The sequence below is a fragment of the Phyllostomus hastatus genome, unplaced genomic scaffold (assembly GCF_019186645.2).
Source record: "Phyllostomus hastatus isolate PE091 unplaced genomic scaffold, TTU_PhHast_1.1 phas_contig_34, whole genome shotgun sequence".
NCBI lineage: Eukaryota > Metazoa > Chordata > Mammalia > Chiroptera > Phyllostomidae > Phyllostomus > Phyllostomus hastatus.
Genome location: NW_025333857.1, coordinates 42760314 through 42778306, shown reverse-complemented (window position 1 = coordinate 42778306; position 17993 = coordinate 42760314).

The window sequence follows — 17993 nt, the reverse complement described above, 5'->3', positions numbered from 1 at the left end:
CAGTGATTTATGAATATGCAACATATTAATTCTACAGCATAAATTTCCCATTTAGAAAAATGTAAGTTTGCTTTTGTAAAGTCACAAATATGATTCATTTAATATGCAAGCTTAAGTGTGCTATTAAGCAGTTCTAGCTCAGATCTTTCCATGGTTTAATGTGTCAGATAAAATTACTTAAAACATCTATTTTCAAAATTTTTTCATGCTGTTCTTTATAACCATGTCATTAAGTCTACGGATTTACTCCACTGATAAATTAGGTTATTAATAATATTGCCTATAGCTTTTAATCTGCTTTGGAACATCATAAAAATCAGCTCTGATACCATCAGTAATACATATTCATTTGTGCTGGTTAATAGGTTTGAAAAATGAGCTACAGATGGCTTCATGTTTATGGATGTCCACATATATTTTGCAATAGTTAATGAGGATCAGTTTTAGATGCTTGAATTTGTATCTGACAGGTAGGTGAGATGCAGAACAGGTGTGGAAATCTATCCCTTAGTTCCCATATGCTCCTTTATCCTTATTCCCTTATTGATCACTTAATAAACACTATCACTCAGTTAACTCTGGGTTAAGCATTGTGAGGAGCTTTGCTTGAAGGTCAAGTGTAGATTAGATATTGTTCCTACCTACAAGGGTTGTATGATAGAGTTGGGCATGTAAGAATAAGTTGTGAAATAAGTATATAATATGGATCATATGGTAAAGATGAACAATGTTGGAGGAGCTAAAGTTCCAAGAGATCATGGGGGACTGAGGACGTCAGGTGAGGGGTCATGGGCTCAGAGAGTGGGCAGGATTTGGAGTTGGAGAGGAGTAATGGTATTCTAGTTGCTCAGGGGAAGAGATGTAGGGGAGAGCAAGAGGGTGAGAGAGGAGGCTGATAGAATAGAGGAGACTGGCCCTCCTGTAGAAGACACACCATTTAGGATGTGATGGTAGATAAACTTGCTTTAATGTTTATGGGGCCATGATGTGGAGGATATATAATAAGTCTGCCCAATATAGGACAGGATGGCTGGAGTTAAATGAAGAATGTTCTCTTCCCCTTAAGTTGATCTTGGTGGGGAAGAGGTGATATGGGAAGTAGGAAGAAACAAATCATAAAGGCAACTACATTGAAATAAATGTCTTGAGGGGTTACTGGTGGGGACTTATCATTGATTCATGTTGGATTTCCTATAAAAGTTCCATAATATCTTTTATTAACATTATTTACCTATTAGTAAAAACAGTATAACAATATTAAAAGATATTTTAAAAAAGAGAAGTCGGTATTTTCACCACTCTGTTGTAAGAGAGAAAAACTAGTCTCATTGTTGTGTGTTCTTTTCCAATCTAGATTCAAATAATTGCACTAAGCGAGTAACAGAATTTCGTGTCTGGCCTTCTCACATAATACAAAGTTTTCTGTGTTTTCACATAGTGTGTGTAATTATAATTTTCAATGAGCACATGGCATTTCATTGAGTCACTTTAACAGAGTTTGCTAAAGCATTACATTGTTTTCTACATTTTGTCATTATAGGTGAGACTTCAAAGGACATTGGTATACATGTGATGCATTTTGCCTTCTACTAAATTACTTCCTAAGCACATGTTCCTGAGAGGGAGATTACTGGTTTGTAGACTAGGAACACGTTGTAGCACTTTCTATATAATATCAGGCTGCGCCCAAAAGCCCATATTGATAGAAGATGCGACCACTGGGAAATGAGGGCATCATTGTCACCTCAAATTTGGAACAGAATAAAAGACCACTGTTGTTGGTAATAAAATTTAAGTTCATTCACTAGATAAGTATGAATTTTGTTTCTTTTACATTTACTTTCTAAATAAAGTTTCTAAACCTATTTCTTCATACCACTTTCCTTATTATTACTTCCAAAGAATAAAAAGGCTGAAGTGGACCAGAAAGAAAAGCGATTGATAGGTGATGGATCAAGAAAAAGAAAAAAATGGGAATAAAGGGAGAGAAGGAAATAAATAGGTATAATGGAAAGATGATAAAAAGGAGGAACATGGTATAACTGTACCATGGTAGTTGAGCAGTGCAGGTGCCTACTGGAATTGGAACCCTTGGGCTTCTGGAGGCTGTCAGACCCTTCTCTCCCAAGGGACAGGGAGTTTCTGGGAGAGTCAGGTCTGAAAATTCCCATCCATCTCCTCAGTTCTGGGCACCACCTGAGGTTTGTGTTTTTCTTCAAGATTCATCCCACCAGGGTTCTTCTGACTTTCTTCATGCCTTCTATCTGCAGGTGGTGCTAATGGCCTTGCTCTTGGCCAGCAGGGCATGCAGTTGGGATTCTTAGAAGGACTGGCAGTATGTCCTGGGGCTTCCTCCCCCTCTCCTGCTCTTGCCTTTGACCTTTTCTTTTGCAGGTGTTTCTCACTGGTTGCTGGGTTTGCCCTCTGATTATCTTAGATCCCCGCGGATCACAGGTGTGGAGGGGGAGTGCACAAACATGATTTTGATTCTTTTTTTTGTGATCAAGTTTCAAAGAAATTTTTTTGTGTGGGACTAAAGAAAGACCCTTTTCTACATTGGCTGAGAAACATTTAGAAAGGGAATGTGCTGGGGTGGTAAGCCCTCCCCTAAAACTTCACACATTTTCTCATCTTATCATTATTTGTCAATGTTTTATTAGCAGAAGTGTTAATCTCAAGAAGTTTTAAAATAATTTTAGTCATCGTGGAAGAGCAGAAGTATGGGCTATAAGAAACAATGTTTTTCTTCCTGAGTGATTTTGCAGGTTCTAAGCAATGGAGGCATTTCCTCTCCTTGGAATTCTTTCCCTAGATAGTCACATGACTTGCACTCTTGCTTCCTTTAGGTCTTTGTTCAAATATCACTTCCCCAGAGAAGCCTTCTCCAACCACTCTTGCTGCAAGGATCTCCTCCCTCCTTTCCTTCCCTTACATTCTATTCTCACATCTACTTTATTTTTCTTTAGAGCAATTATATGATACCATTGTTTTTAACTTATGTGTAATCATCTCGCTCACTGGCCAGAACAAAAGTTCTCAGAGGGTCTCCCTAACCTCAGCTCCTAGAACAATGCCTGACACATAGTAGGTGCTCAAAAATATTGTGGGATGAATAAATAAATAAATTAAACAAAGGTATTGGATTTTCTGACTTAAAAATGATCACACTTGGAACAATACCAGCATTTGGAAGAAATGTCTTGGTTACAACAGACTGGACTATGAAATGAAGATGGGACCACATCTTCACAGCATTAAGGGACCACAGCATTCTTGATACTGGAAATTCAAATGCACATCCAGTTGCCCCTCACACCTTCATGTGTGAAGTGTAGCAAATTTTGGGAGCCTGTGTGTGGGAGCATGGCCACATATGTGAGAGCTCTAGGTCCTGGGAGTGAGGAATGGGGAGGATGTGGTGTTGACTGCTCAGGATCTGAGAAGAGTCAGGATGCAATTACACTACCAGACTTGGGTTGATAAAATTGGCTTTAGAGAGCATAGGAAGTAGGTATTTCCTGTTTTTTTCTCCCTCTATCTTTCCAATTGAGTCAATCCATCAATTCATTCTCTTTTCCTAGAAAGTATCTGAGCTGGAAGTGAAAAGGGGAATAATATGACAATCATCCCTTTTTCTACAAGTCAAGATGATCTCAGCTACCTATGGGAGCTCAGTGAAGCACAGCACCCCAGGGCCCAGGGGAGGACATTGCACAGATGAAGCCAGCATTAGGAACATGCGTAGCTGTCCACAACTGTTTTCCACCCATACTGCTAACATGACAACTTTTCTCCCACCCTGAACTACTCTTTACCACAGGGCAATAGGTCTGCAGGTAACTGGCATTTGCTTTAGCCATTAGGTATTAAAGGAGAGGAATGCACTCTGGCTGGTGTGGTTCAGTGGATCAAGTGCTGGCCTATGAACCAAAGGGTAGCTGGTTAGATTCCTGGTCAGGGCACATGCCTGGGTTGTGGGTCAGGTCGCCAGTTGGGGGCATGTGAGAGGCAACCATACATTGATGTTTCTCTCCCTCTCTTTCTCCCTCCCTTCCCCTCTCTCTAAAAGTAAACAAACAAAATGTTTTTAAAAAATGCTGTGAAACTAATTTCACTTATCCCTGGGACAAGAGATGGGGTCACGTCTTGGGATAGAGAGAGGTTTCCTCTGTACCTTAGAAATCCTGGATGCCAAGTGGGCTAGAGTTCATGCAAGAATGGGCCTGCTTCTCCACCTGCTAAGCATGCCTACCCTTTACAAAGAATGTGGCTTTGTAGCTCTTCCCATTAAGAGGTGCAGTCCATTTTTCCTGAGTACAATAGAAAGGACCATATACCAGCCCCAAACCTAGGTATCAGGAGGCTTTCAAAAGAAAATAGTCTCTTGTGGCTTTGTGGCCTGAGAAGAGAAGGGCAGAAGTGCAAAGAGCACCTTCTTTAGCTTACCATTATCCCTACTAAATTCAGATAATGGCAGCAGATAAGAAGTGTATTGATAAGGAAAAAAACATTCTGTTTCCTTTAATATGGTTGGAAATATGGGTTCAGGTTTCTGTGTTTGATTGCCATACATTGTATACCCCCGGACTTTGACTTGGAATCCTGCCACTGCCACATGAACAAGCTTGGGCAAGCCTGTTGACTGATCTAGGGCTGTAACTCAGTGGCCACTCTCACTCCAGCTATCAGACAGTTGCCAGACATGTGGTGAGGCCATCCTAGGTCAGTCAACCCCCAGATGACCCACGAGGTGACTTCAGGCATGTGAGAAAGCCTGGCCAAGTTGGTCAGAGCCTGGCCCAGATAGATTCTCATACCATGCAGCTGATCCATGCACTTAGAGGCAGAAACAAGTGGTTGCAGTTTTAAGTGTCTAAGTTGGGAGGATTTGTAACATAGCAGTAGATAATTGATGTAGCTAGACTCAGGAGGAAGATGGTTGGGGTCCAATATTTGGCTGAATTTGAGAACCCTCCCCCACTCAGCCACCCAAAGGGGAAAAGACAGTGAATGTCTGTACTGAAATATTCATACAACCAAACAGCTGGAGCAGCTGGCCTCCAGCCACGGTGATGGAGCTCCCTATGTAGGAGCATGTCTAAGCTCTGGCTTTGGCCATGAAACTAAAGCAACCAGCACTGGCCTCTTGGATACGGCTTCAATCTTGGATCTAACAGAGTTGGAGAGGGTGATGTCCAAGAGGATTAGACCCCTTGATAATTGAAGTGGAAAGTGTTCTCAAGCTGAGGGTGTTATTTGCATTCCAAACGATGCCATTAGAGACTCCAGTAATGTGAAAGTAGTGATTATATTGGGCTATTTGTCTCGGCAACCTTTCATCTGCATGTGGATTCCACCCACACCCTACCAAAGGCCCTCTAAATCCCACACAAGCCCCGGTCATGAGCGGCAGGATGTCGATGATATTAGGATTCAGGAGCGATAGATACAATTAGATGGTGTAAGCCCACGCTTGGTGGTAACTGACTGTGAAGTCAGAGGAGGAGAAATGGAAAAAGGAGGTCCTAAGCTGTAATCAGCCACCCCCATCCCACATCTTCCAATATATATCAACATACAGCCACCCCCATCCCACATCTTCCAACTCTACTCTCCATACTACTCTCATTTCTGTTTACTACCAGTGTCAAGAATTTCTGAACTTTTCATGGATAAGTGCTGGAATTAGGACTTGAATTTCCCTTAGAGATAAAGGCTCAGGACTAAAAATCACACTCTCCCTGTAGTGAAGTGGCTTTCTTGTCCAATTCAAAGGAAATTCTGTATTTTCCCAGGATGATAATTTTAAGAAATTGAAGCATCATTCAGTGTACCTTTCATGTTCCATAGACTGTATTAACTGTAGTGGCTGGTTGAATGCTGGAAGATAAAAAAAGACCATCCCAGGCTTCTGAAGCTGACTGTGTGGCCACTGTGGAGCCATCTGATGGTGGTTGTTTACAGCTTTGTTTATTGTTTTTTGGTTGTAATGCTGAGGGCTCAGAGCACTTTGCCATGTGTGTACTTAAAGTGTTCTTAATTGACTTGACAGAGATGATGGCGTCTACTCTCAGCTGCTCCCCTTGCTTCTTCCTTTCTCTTTCTGGAAGCTTTGGTCATATCTTATTTCCTCTGTGGTTTGAGATTCAGATAGCTGTTTTGGAAATATGTCATGGAAAGAATCACAGTTTCTAATATTTACAATTTAGACCATAGTTTCTTCTAAAATATTAATGTTTTCTCAGTCAGGTTAAGTCATTGCATATTTGCCTCTCTATATTTGCTTTGGTTCTTAGTCAGAAATTTCAAACGTGGCTCTGTAGGATTTGTTTGACTCCAAATATCAAGAGGATAAAGAAAAATTACTGTAACAGGCATGACCTTCCTGGGTTAGGGTGCAAGTGGCTCCAACCCCAATCCTCCTCTGAGTGCGTGGTCTGAATACCCACCTCTGGAAGGAAGTATAGACATGCTGATGCTCTTCAGGCTCCAGCTGCATCCTTGTTTGGTCGAGGATCCATGAGAATCTGGAGGGAAGAAGCTTGGTCTTCAATGGTCCTTTACTGCTGTGCCTGTCAACTACAATGCAAATGAGATAACAGGGGCCTCAGTGAGCCATGTCCAAAGCACAGGCAAAGTCCTTGACTTCCCAATCGGTCCCAGTGCTCAGGAGGCTTCATCCTTATGGTAACTAGCCTTCATTGATCACCACCCCTTTCCCAAGAGTTCCTCTGTGGAAAGCTGTCTGGTTGAATTGCCTGGAATCTTTGGTTTAAAATCTATCAGACCTCTATTCCTTGCTGGTATGAGGCTGTGGAGATTCAGGCAAAGCCTGGGCCTCCAGGGAACCTAAGAGCCTGGAAGAATATAAGATGTCTGAGGAGTGTCATTGGGGAGCCTCTCCTCAGAGGCAGACCAGAAGCTTCTCAATAGCAGGTTGGCAGTGAAGCCTCTCCAGGGTGGACATCAGGCTCCTCCAGTAGGTGAAGCAGTGCTGGGGTGAGCGCACACCCATGTCTCAACCCAAAATTTGCTAGCTCATCACTTCTTTTAGTTCCCTTGTGAAGATACTTCCCAAGGAGCAAGTGGGCACGAGGAGCATTGAGTTAAGGGCAGTTCCAGGACCTCATCAGTGAGACCAACACCATATCCCACCCCATCCCCAGAGCCAATACCACCTCTTTGGAAAGTAACATTCCTCCTCCAGGATTATTAGATCATACCCTCTGCACCTACCCTTATGTCATAATCTGGATTCCCTCCAAGATAGACCGTAAGATAAAGAACATGTGTCAGTGTTTTATTTAAGAGAACGTTCTAGGAAGCACAACTGGGAAGTGAGTCAGAGAAGAGAGAAAAGGTAACAAAAGGTGTGCTAATGAGCAGGTAGCCAGTAAGGACAATTGAGACTCACCCTGACTGAGGACCCTCTGAGAGACTGCAGAGCCATCTCAGGGCTATTGTGCTGATGCACCAGGAAACTGGGATACTGGTCCACCAACTAACACCCCTTATTTGTTAATATTCATCCTAACCCCCTGGTCTTTATGGCAGAGCACCCATCTACAGTCAGATGACATTTTCAGAGAGTTGCAGGGAAGTGTTGGCATGTGAAAAAAAGCATGCAGGTGGGCTTCAGAAGGGCTAAGAGTATACGGTGAGATGTGGAGAGTGTCCACTAGTTCTTATAAGGCAGACCATGCTCAGTGCTTCCAGGTTATGTACTGTCCTTGCCTATTAGGTGCAGTGGCTAGCAATTTTTCTTATCAGAGAGAAGAAAATAACACACACATGCATAGGTTTAATTCCTTCCAGAGAAGTCTACCATGTTCAGAAAAGAATGTTGTGACAATAGGTTAAGGGCACATACAATGAAAAGCACTAAAGAGCTGGTCCCACCTTGAGGCACGGGGCCTTTTGTAACTCCTCCCCATGCAGTTGTTGACTCAGGCCTCAGGAAATGGGCATCAGGAGGGGAGCTGCAGGGAGCTTACGGTAACTGGCAGCTGGTGCACTGGCAGGTAAAAAGGAACAGGGTGGGGAACCTCAGCATCCATGATACTCCTCTTTCCTGTCACAATTTTAGTACTTAATAGCTATTTAAAAGTTTTCTTTGACTGTGGGTTAGCACACTGAAGACACCTCTAATATAATATTGGAAATATGTGACAAGATTTAATATTGTTGTTGCTTTCATGCTCTCCTTTTCTCTCAACATGATTTTGATTAAGCTAAACAGGCAAGTCAGAGAGAGGAAACATTTCAGGTAGCCATATCACCTAGGGTGGAGCTAATATGTTGACATGCTGCGTTGGTATTTCCTTTGCTTTAATGTGTTGTAATAAAATAAAATGCCTTTAACTCATCCTTAAAGGGTTTCATAATATGTTCCCATGAGAGTGGTTGCTGCTTTATATGAGATGCCACATGGAGAATTTGAACAAACTTTTCAGTATTAACTAGTTTGGGATTTATGAATAGATCCAGAATTTTTGATGGAATAAATCACTGGAGTTTATTTCCTCCTATTAGGATTCTAATGAGCAGAAGCAAACCTTCCACTAGGAGAATAATCTGTTAACTGGAGGCGGGAGGGCCTTCTTGGGTGATAGGGATTGAAGCTAAAATTTTGATAAGGGGAGGAGCTGGCTGGATTTGCAATCTGCCTCAATCAGGTATGCTGTTTACTATGAGCTTCTGCTTGAACTTCAGGCTGATACAAATGGAAATAGCAGAATTGATTTCCTCCGTAATTTATGACATTGCAAGAGGGGCAACAAACTCTTGGTTTCCTGCCTCTCAGAGAAATTTTGCCTCCGTTCTCCATGGAGAGCTATTTTTGTATCTTGAAGAAAATTCTCTTGAACTATAGCATCAATGTCAGAAATCTTGCTTGTCTTTCTAAAGATAATTACTACTTTTGTTAATTTGCAGGGGGGAAAAGCAAGGTTTATTGTAAAACACAAAATCTAGAGGTTGTCTTATACCTTGACTTTATAATGGTCATGGGAGGGGTTATAAATTTTAGGAAGAAGGAAATTGTTTGATTGGATCTTTTCAAGTTGGACTCTGAGTCACCTTTCCCGAGGTTAGAAAAAAAAACAGGCAGTTATAGAGATGCCTAAGTTAACTGTTGGCTGCCTGCTAAGTTGACTTAGGGCTTAGAAATTCTTTACCAATGGCACGACCCCTCCGAGTGTCTGAACCAAAGCCTTAGTTACTTTTGTATTTGTTACTTTTGGCATAAAGGGAGTGATCCAAGGAGAGGTTTATTTTTCAAATATGCCAATATACCAAGGAAATGTTTATTTTGGAAGTCACATATGTGAAATGCTTGTAAAACTGAAAGTCACTGTAGAAATGAGAAGCATCATGATTGCTGTTGGAGACAGACTTGGAAAGATTTTCTGGGCACAGCTGGCCTTCATGGAGCATGCAGAGGTCCTAAAGGGGTCACCTGAGTGGTGGGGCCTGCAGAGGCCTGGAAAGTCTCCGAACGTCTGCTCTCCTGGGCTGACTTAGAGTCAGGAGTGCACTGCTGGGATAGGAACTAGCCCTGATTGGGGCCCATTCTATAAAAAGGCTCGCAGATGATCTGCCCATCCAGATAGATTCTCGATCACAAAGTTTGGTCAGCTGATAGACATACTCTTTAAAAAAGTATACAGTAGTGTATAAGGATAGCAAAAGAAGTTAATGGCTGAATGCAACAATGTTATGCATGCATTTACCTAATCCCCTGCCCCCATCCTAATTGCTGAAGCCTGTGAATGTGTTAGGTTATACGGTGAAGAGGAATTAAGTTTGTAGATGGAAGTAAGAATGTCTATCAGCTGATCTTAAAATATGGAGATTAGCCAGGGTGGTTTGGATGGGCCCAAAGTCATTACAGGGGTCCTTAAAAGTAGGAAAAGAAGGTAGGAGAGGAAGTTATTGTGATGCCACATAAGAAGGTCTCAACCGTTTATTGCTGTCTTGGAGGTGGAGGAGCCAAGGAATGAAGGTAGCTTCTAGGAAAAGGCAAGGAATGGATTCTTTTCCAGAGCATTCAGCAACAAACAAACAAACAAACAAACAAACACCTGGCTTTTAGCTAGTGAGACGGGGGCTAGATTTCTAACCTACAGAACTATAAGATAGTAAATACACGTTGTTTAAAACCATTAAATTTGTGGTAATTTTTTATAGAGGCAATAGAAAACTAATACAATTGTTTTATTTTAAATTATACCCAAGAGTCCTTGAATTTGGGCCATTTTTACCCTGATTTTGTTGCTGATACTTAGTAATGGCTACAGTTTATTGAGTGCTGTACTTACCACGGATATAGGCATTGCTCTAGGTGCTTCACAAAGAGTAATTTATGCAACCCATACACCAAGTCTATGATGTGAGGATGATTGACTTCCTTGTGTTCCAGAGAGAAAGTTAGACTCAGAGCAGTCAGGTCATATGCCCAAGTTCTCACCACTTGTTTCTCTATGGAATTGTGATTTAACACAGGCAGATTTCAACAGCAGGTCAGGTTCTCCCAACCTCTGTTAGGCTGCTGCCTTGTTCTGCCATGTGGGAAAGAAATTCAGTCACTTTGTAGATGGGAAAGTTTAAGCCTTAAATTGCCTTAAATGAGATGGTGCTAATCTCCCTCTGGGCATGTGGTCTGCAGAGTTGGGCTTTTTGGTAAATCATAGTGTTGAGAAACACAAATGCACCCCAGTCTGGATAGAGACAACTTTTCACCTGCAGGCTATAGAAGGGGCGGGACCGGGAAGTGGGGTGGGATTGGAATGAAGAAGCATGGGATGTCAGGAATGGATATGTGGTCTCTCGCTCTGTGACCTCTTTTAATAAGTATGATGCCTTTATCTTTCAGAGCTAAGGGTATGGCTTGATTTTGTAGGAGTCCATGAAGTTTGTTGAAAGTTAATGAATGTGGAATAAAAGCAGAAAGATAACATTAAAGCGTAGTTTTCACAACCAAGTTTCTCTTACTTTTCTGGGCTATTGACCATCCATAGCGCCCAGCAATCCCTAATCCTACTGCTTCCAGTCTGCATGTTATTTTAAAAAGAAGAAGACGAATCAAATTATGCTGAAAACAGTGAAACAAATTACACACTCTTGAGAAAGCAATGAGGTGTTTTCTTGGCTTTTATTTAAGACTACAAAGTACAAGTGTTTGATCATGCCTGAAAAAATACATAACCATTGTCACATAAAGATTTTAAAAGCATTCTTCCAGCCCCGCATTAGCCCTTCCATCGCACTCTAAGTGCCCTGCTCTAGGACATCCGCATACTGCTGATTTGTGGAATGAGTGCGTGGGAGAAGGAAAACTGTTTGCCATTGACCCAGGTCACTTAGTGCTTATTTTTAAAGCATGCTAAATGACACAGAAGAAACCAACTGAGGACATAGTAGTGGGCATGGGGAGGGCATTATGTAATTCTCACCTGAGGATAAGTTCATTGATTTTAGAGAGAGGAAGGGAGAGACAGAGAGAGACAGAAACATTGATGTGAGTGAGAAACATCAATTGATTGCCTCTCGTACACGCCCCGGCCAGGGATGAATCTGTAAGCTTTTAGTGCACAGGTGATGCTCCAGCCAACTGAGCCACCTGGCCAGGGCCTTGATTGTTTTAAACTTTTTCCTCTTCAGTCGTTCCAAGTTTTAGCATTGTTCAACTAAATTAAAATTTATCTCAATAATTTAGATTAATGTAGGTCTGTTCAATGAAGACTAGTATAAATTGCATAAAAAATGAGACCATTAAAGACTCTTCTGGCAGCTTTATATAGAAACACAAGCATGCAATATAGTAGTAACATTAATAATATATTGTTTTATCTGCCTTTTATACCACAGGGTTTCAGAGAGCTTTACCAGCTTTATAAATAATGTGTGTGTATATAAGCAATGCATGTATACATTAACCTTGTAGGTATTTCTTAATATTATTAGCTCCCTCCTCCCGAGTTTGAGCCTTCATATCTTTATTGCTATTCTCCATATTTACATACTATACATGTTATAACACATCTTCTCCTTTTATCATTTGAGCACAACGAGCTCCCAAACTTTTTTGCTTGTGTACTCCCATCACGAAAAATGTTGGAGCTTGCACCCCAGACTACATGTATGTGTAGTTGTACATAAATAATTCCCCCATACTGTGGTACTGATGTATTGTGTGTATTTAAAAACATACCTAGAAGTATAGAAATTAAAAATGTCAATGTAAAGATGGAACATACAAAATTTATGAAAAATGTTACTACTTCTGATGGCTTCACATCTTCATTAGGTAATCTCTCAAGACATAATAAACACCTAGAGAAAAATTTAGTGTTAATGATACTAGATATAAATCTACATTTCAAGTAATGTTCTTGATAATTTCTTCATCTTTATGGCCAACCTAAATTTTTGCATACTTTTAATTGTGAAAGATTTAAAAAATATACAAAAGTAGAAAGAATACTGTAATGAAACCCAATTTTCATCACTCACCTTCAACAATTATCAACATTTTTCATCATTATTACTAGATCATCATTTTTACCTGGTAATAGGGCTAATGAAGAGTTCACAGTCGAAGCAAGATCTCAACTTAGCCATTTTTTGTTCATTGTGTTTGCACTTTTAATATTATTTTTAATCCATAATTTCATGGGAGAAGTCTTTAAAGATACTGTTTCTATTAGTCAGCTCAGGCTGCCATAAAAAATACAATAGATGGGTGGCTTACACAACCAAAATTAATTTTTTGCAATTCCAGAGACTAGAACTCTGAGATCAAGGATGCCACCAGAGATAGTTTTTGGTGAGAGTTCTCTTCCTGGTTTGTAGATATCTGCTTCCTTGTTGTGTGCTCACATGGCCTTCCCATGGAGAGAGAAAGAGAGGAGTTTCCTGCTGTCTCTCTTTTTTTTTAAGGGCACTAATTCCATTGGATCAGGGTCTCTACACTCAGACTCCTCTAACACTTGTTGGCCCCCAAAGCCTCCATCTACAATATCATCACACTGGGGGTTAGGGCTTAAGCATGTGAATACTGGGGGAACACAATTCAGTCTGCAGCTGTAAGTGGTCTAATTTTTGCTAGTTTTTTAATGTAATACTAGATACATAACGGAAATGATAAATCCTCTTTACTGGCACCCTTTACTATAACATGTTGTGATATATTGAAAATGAACAAATGAGGGAAAAAAGCACTGGCTGAGAACCCCTTCCTTTCCTCAGACCCTTGTCATTGTACACGTGCTATGAGATACATGGTCTGAGTGAGGATACCGGTGTCATGAGTAACTGAAATATTAGTATAGCTGGTTTTTCCTTATGTTTAAGAGAAAAATATCTGTCACCAGAGGTTTTAATATATCTTTCTATGCTCACTTGCACACCACTCTTCTATGTAACCACATTTTGGACAGTATCTATCTTGACCAGGTGAATTAAATGCAGAATTAAAGTACCCTGGCTTTGTCTAATTCATAAAAATTTTTTTTGTTTCACTTGAAAAGAAAATATCATAGTGTTTAGCTTCCTGCCCATAGAGCTCAAACACATAAAAGATCTACAGTAAACCAGTCTGAGCATATTCAGCACCTAGCATGCTTTGAATTTCACTCAACACTCATTTGAATGTCCAACAGACACGTATTGAACATGCATTGTGCACCCTGCACTGTTCTTGTTGCTTGGACAATATCAGTGAACTAAACATAGAGTATACATTTTAGTGAAGGGAGATAGAAAAAGTATAGATTTGTAAAGTATGTAGAATGTTGGAAGAGCTAAGTGCTATGAAAAAAATGAAAAGAAAATCAAGGTAAAGGGGTGTGGGTGTGTGTGGGGTGGGGATGGGTTTCAATTTTAAATAGAGGAGTCAGAGTAGACCTCATTGTGAAGGAGAGATTGAAGTAAGTGTTTAAGAAGTGAGAAAGTTAGTTACGGGGCTAGAATGTTCTGTTCAGATGGAAGAACACTGCAAAGGCCTCATGCAGGAGTGTACCTGGTATAATTGACCATTAGTTTGAGGGCCAAGGATATTCAGAGAAGAGACTAAGATTGTTAAAACTTTGGCCCTTACTCTGAATGAAATGGGGGGCGGACAATGCAGATTTTGAAGAGATGGTGATGATATGACTTTGCTTTAAAAGGATCAGCCCAGCTGCCATATTGAGACCCAAGAGTAGTGGGTAAAGATGTGCACAGGAAGTCCGGGTAGGAGGAGCCTATCGCAGAGATCCAGGAGAGAGCTGATGGTGGCTTGGACCAGGTGAGGAGCCATGGTGATGTGAGACATGGTTGGATTTCAGATATATTTTGTAGGTAGAGCAAATGCTACTATGTAATAAGTTAGATGAAGGAAAAGAATCAATAATGACTTCAAGGTTTTTAGCCTCAGCCACTGGAAGGATGGAGTTGGCATCAAGGGGAATGAAAAGGCTGCAGGTGCAACCAGTGCAGTGGGGAAGATCCAAGGTTCAGCCTTGGAAATTATGAGTTTGAGGTTCCATTCCGGTAACCAAGTGAAGGTGCTGAATAGGTTGTTAGGTATATGAGTCTGGAGTTCCAAAGAAAGACCTGAGCTGGAAATTTAGAAATAGTTGACATGGTGCCTATTATGTGTCAGACACCATGCTAGGCGGTGGAAATACACAGTGAATAAGGTGGACTCCCATCTCGTTCCTTGCCTTTTTGTTTTGTTGGTGGTTTCTTTTGCTCTGCAGAAGCCTTTTAGTTTGATATAGTTTCACTCATTTATTTTCGCTTTTACTTCCCTTGTCTTTGGGGTCAAATTCATAAAATCCTCTCAAACACCAAGAAAAAGTTTAGTATCTATGTTTTCTTTTATGTAATTTATTGTTTTAGGTCTTAACTTCAGGTGTTTGACCCATTTTGAGTTAATTTTTTTTTATGTCAGGACAAATAGTTTTATTCTTTTGCATGTGGCTTTCCAGTTTTCCTAAGCAGCATTTACTAATGAGGCTTTCTTTACTCCATTGTATGATTTTGGCTGCTTTGTCAAAAATTATTTGTCCATATACATGTGGGTTTACTTTTGGGTTTTCAATTCTGTTCCATTGGTCTGTGTGCCTGTTTTCCTGCCAATAAACATTTATGTACAAAGGTATATGCACCCCTATGTTCATTGCAGCATTATTCACAGTGGCCAAGACATGGAAACAACCAAAATGCCCTTCGATAGATGATTGGATAAAGAAGATATGGTACATGTATACCATGGAACACTACTCAGGCATAAGAAAAGATGAAATACTGTCTTTTGCAACAATATGGATGGATCTTAAGAATATCATGCTAAGCAAAATAAGTCAGAAAAAGTTAAGGAATGTATGATTTCACTCATATGTGGGATATAAAACTGAAAGCAAGAAATGAATAAACAAGAAAACACACAAACAAAAACTCAGGGACACAGACAATAGTATGGTGGTTACCAGAAGGAAGAGGGTGGAGGGGTACTAACAAGTAAAGGGGGTCACATATACGATGACAGAAGAAGATTTAACTTTGAGTGGTGGGCACACAATGCCACACACAGATGACATATCATAGACATGTATGCTTAAAACCTGTATGATCTTATTAACCGGTGTCACCCCAATTAATCTAATTATATTAAAAAAAGACAGACTGTAGATGTAGCACAAAGTTTCCCTGACTGTGTTCTCTGAGCCTGGCTCTGGATAGGTTATTGAGTGTTTTAAGGAAAAAACCTCCTATGATCAAAAAATTTGAGAAATGTTTTATCTCACTCTTTGGATTCATGATGAGTATTCATATTTTAAAGGCCTCTGGAAAATCCTGCAGTAAAGGAGTCTGTTTAAATGTATTTAATCCAGATTTTCCTAAATTTATTTGACCATTGTATTTTTAGTCACTTTTTTAGGCTTGCATATTACGCTTTGAAGGATACCAGGTTTAGAAATGTTGAACTGATGTGACTGATAATGCAAGTAACTGATTGTAATACAATGTGACAAGTGTTTCAATTGAGATGTTTTCCAAGTTTTATGGGAAAACAAAAATGGAATATTTTTCTACCTGGAAAGGCAAGGGAAGGCTTTGATCCAAATTTGTTGAACCTCAGAACAGACTCAAGCCATATGGATGAGGTCAGAAGGCAGCCTTGATAGTAGTAAGTCCTGATTCACTGAGTGGGTTACTTTTCTGTTTCTCTTTCATCTGGAAAATTAAGATAGTGATATTGACCTACTCAACAAAGTATGGTGAAAAGCAATTATCTATTTCCCAAGTACTGTGTTTGATTAAATTCTGTTCTCGGGGAATATGATTGTTCAAAGTTGTCTGCCAATTGTTTATTAACAAACACCCTTTAGTTAGCCTAATTCCCTTGAATTTATGTCTTTAATTAGCCCCCCAAATGAACTAATTAGAGGATAAGGGTGGGAGAATCCTGGAAACAGGTTAATTTCTTCAGAGAATGGTGTCAGCCTGAAAGATTTTAGGAAACTCTGAGTTTTGAAGCAGTTGGAATGTATGGAGTGCCTCCCCAGAGGGTGGTAATTAGTTTCGTGTCCTTGATGTTAACACGCAATGTAAACGCAGGGAAGGACTGAGCTTGCGTTCTGTTGTCGATGTCCTCACGCACACTCCCGCCCCCTGACTCGGCCAGGGCGTCCCCAAGGCTTTGCTGAATTCCTCACTGCTGGATGATGTACTGTTTTTTTTGTTTTATTTTATATATTATTTATTCTTCTTTACTAAAATACAGTCTACATACAATATTTTTTAAACAACAATTTCCCAGGAAATGTAGCTCAATTACACGAGGTAGAACAGGTCCCACTGTTAAGTGCTGAATGAAACGGGAGAAACGAGATGATGGAAAAGCAGCTTTGAGCAATTAATGATCACGTGTTCACCCACATCCACCGTCCACTTGCATTTTAGGCCCAAACAGTTGTTTTCAATCTGTTTCATCTCCGTTTTCTTTTGACCCAAATCTTGCCTGTTGTTGCTAGTGTTGGCAAATGCTGACAATCATGTTTGCTAATATACAGATTTATCTCCCACCCCATCAGCTTAAAATGAGAGATACTAGATTGACCTTCTTTCTTTCCTTTTTTATTTTATATTAAACTGTGAATTTTAAAGCTTTGCTTGTATATCTTTATTTTTATCTAATATGATATTACTTTGCCTGTTTCCTATACAATGCTTGGTTTGCCTACCTTTATATTTTCAATAATTTTGGAACACTTCCAGTTTTTACAGCTCTTGAAAACATCTGGAAACTAGAGAAGTTGAGAAACAATGTTTAGACAATTAAATTGTAACTCCAAGAGCTGGTTTATTCTGTTAAACTCCCCTGAAGGATGTGCCTTTAGTTTCATTGCTTTCCCTTTACAGTGTGGGTCTCCAAGAAAGAAGAATGAAGCTGGTGTTATCCTGCTTCCTGATTTTCACGCAGGAATGCTTTCAGGAGTAAGTAAGATAATGCACATGAAAATGCTTTTACAAAACACAGGGAACCAACCATATTGTTAGTGCCGTTATTGATAACTCCCAAGTGAAAGTACTCTGAAGGTCGTATGTCCAAATTTTGGAAACTGAAAGTGTGAGGATACTCTCAGGAATAAACAGGTTTCAGGGGTCTGCCTTTCTTTTAATAAAGGTACGGTAAAACCACCTGTGCATGCGTGTTCATGTGTGTGTGTGCACATGTGTGGACTGCTAACTGCACCTTGATTGCTGTCACAGGGCAGGTGTCACAAGAATAAACCCTGAATACTCTCTTGGTTCAGGAAAAAGTAAAATTAGGCAGCTGAAAGGAGTACACACAAAAAAGGAGCTAACTGCAGTGAATATTGGAGAGCAAATCTCTGCACTTGCTTCTTAGAGAAGAAGAAATCTTTTTCTTTATGCCAAAGTATAATTTTCAAAAATTAAAGGCATGACTCATTCAAATCTACAATGAACAAGTGTCAAAATTT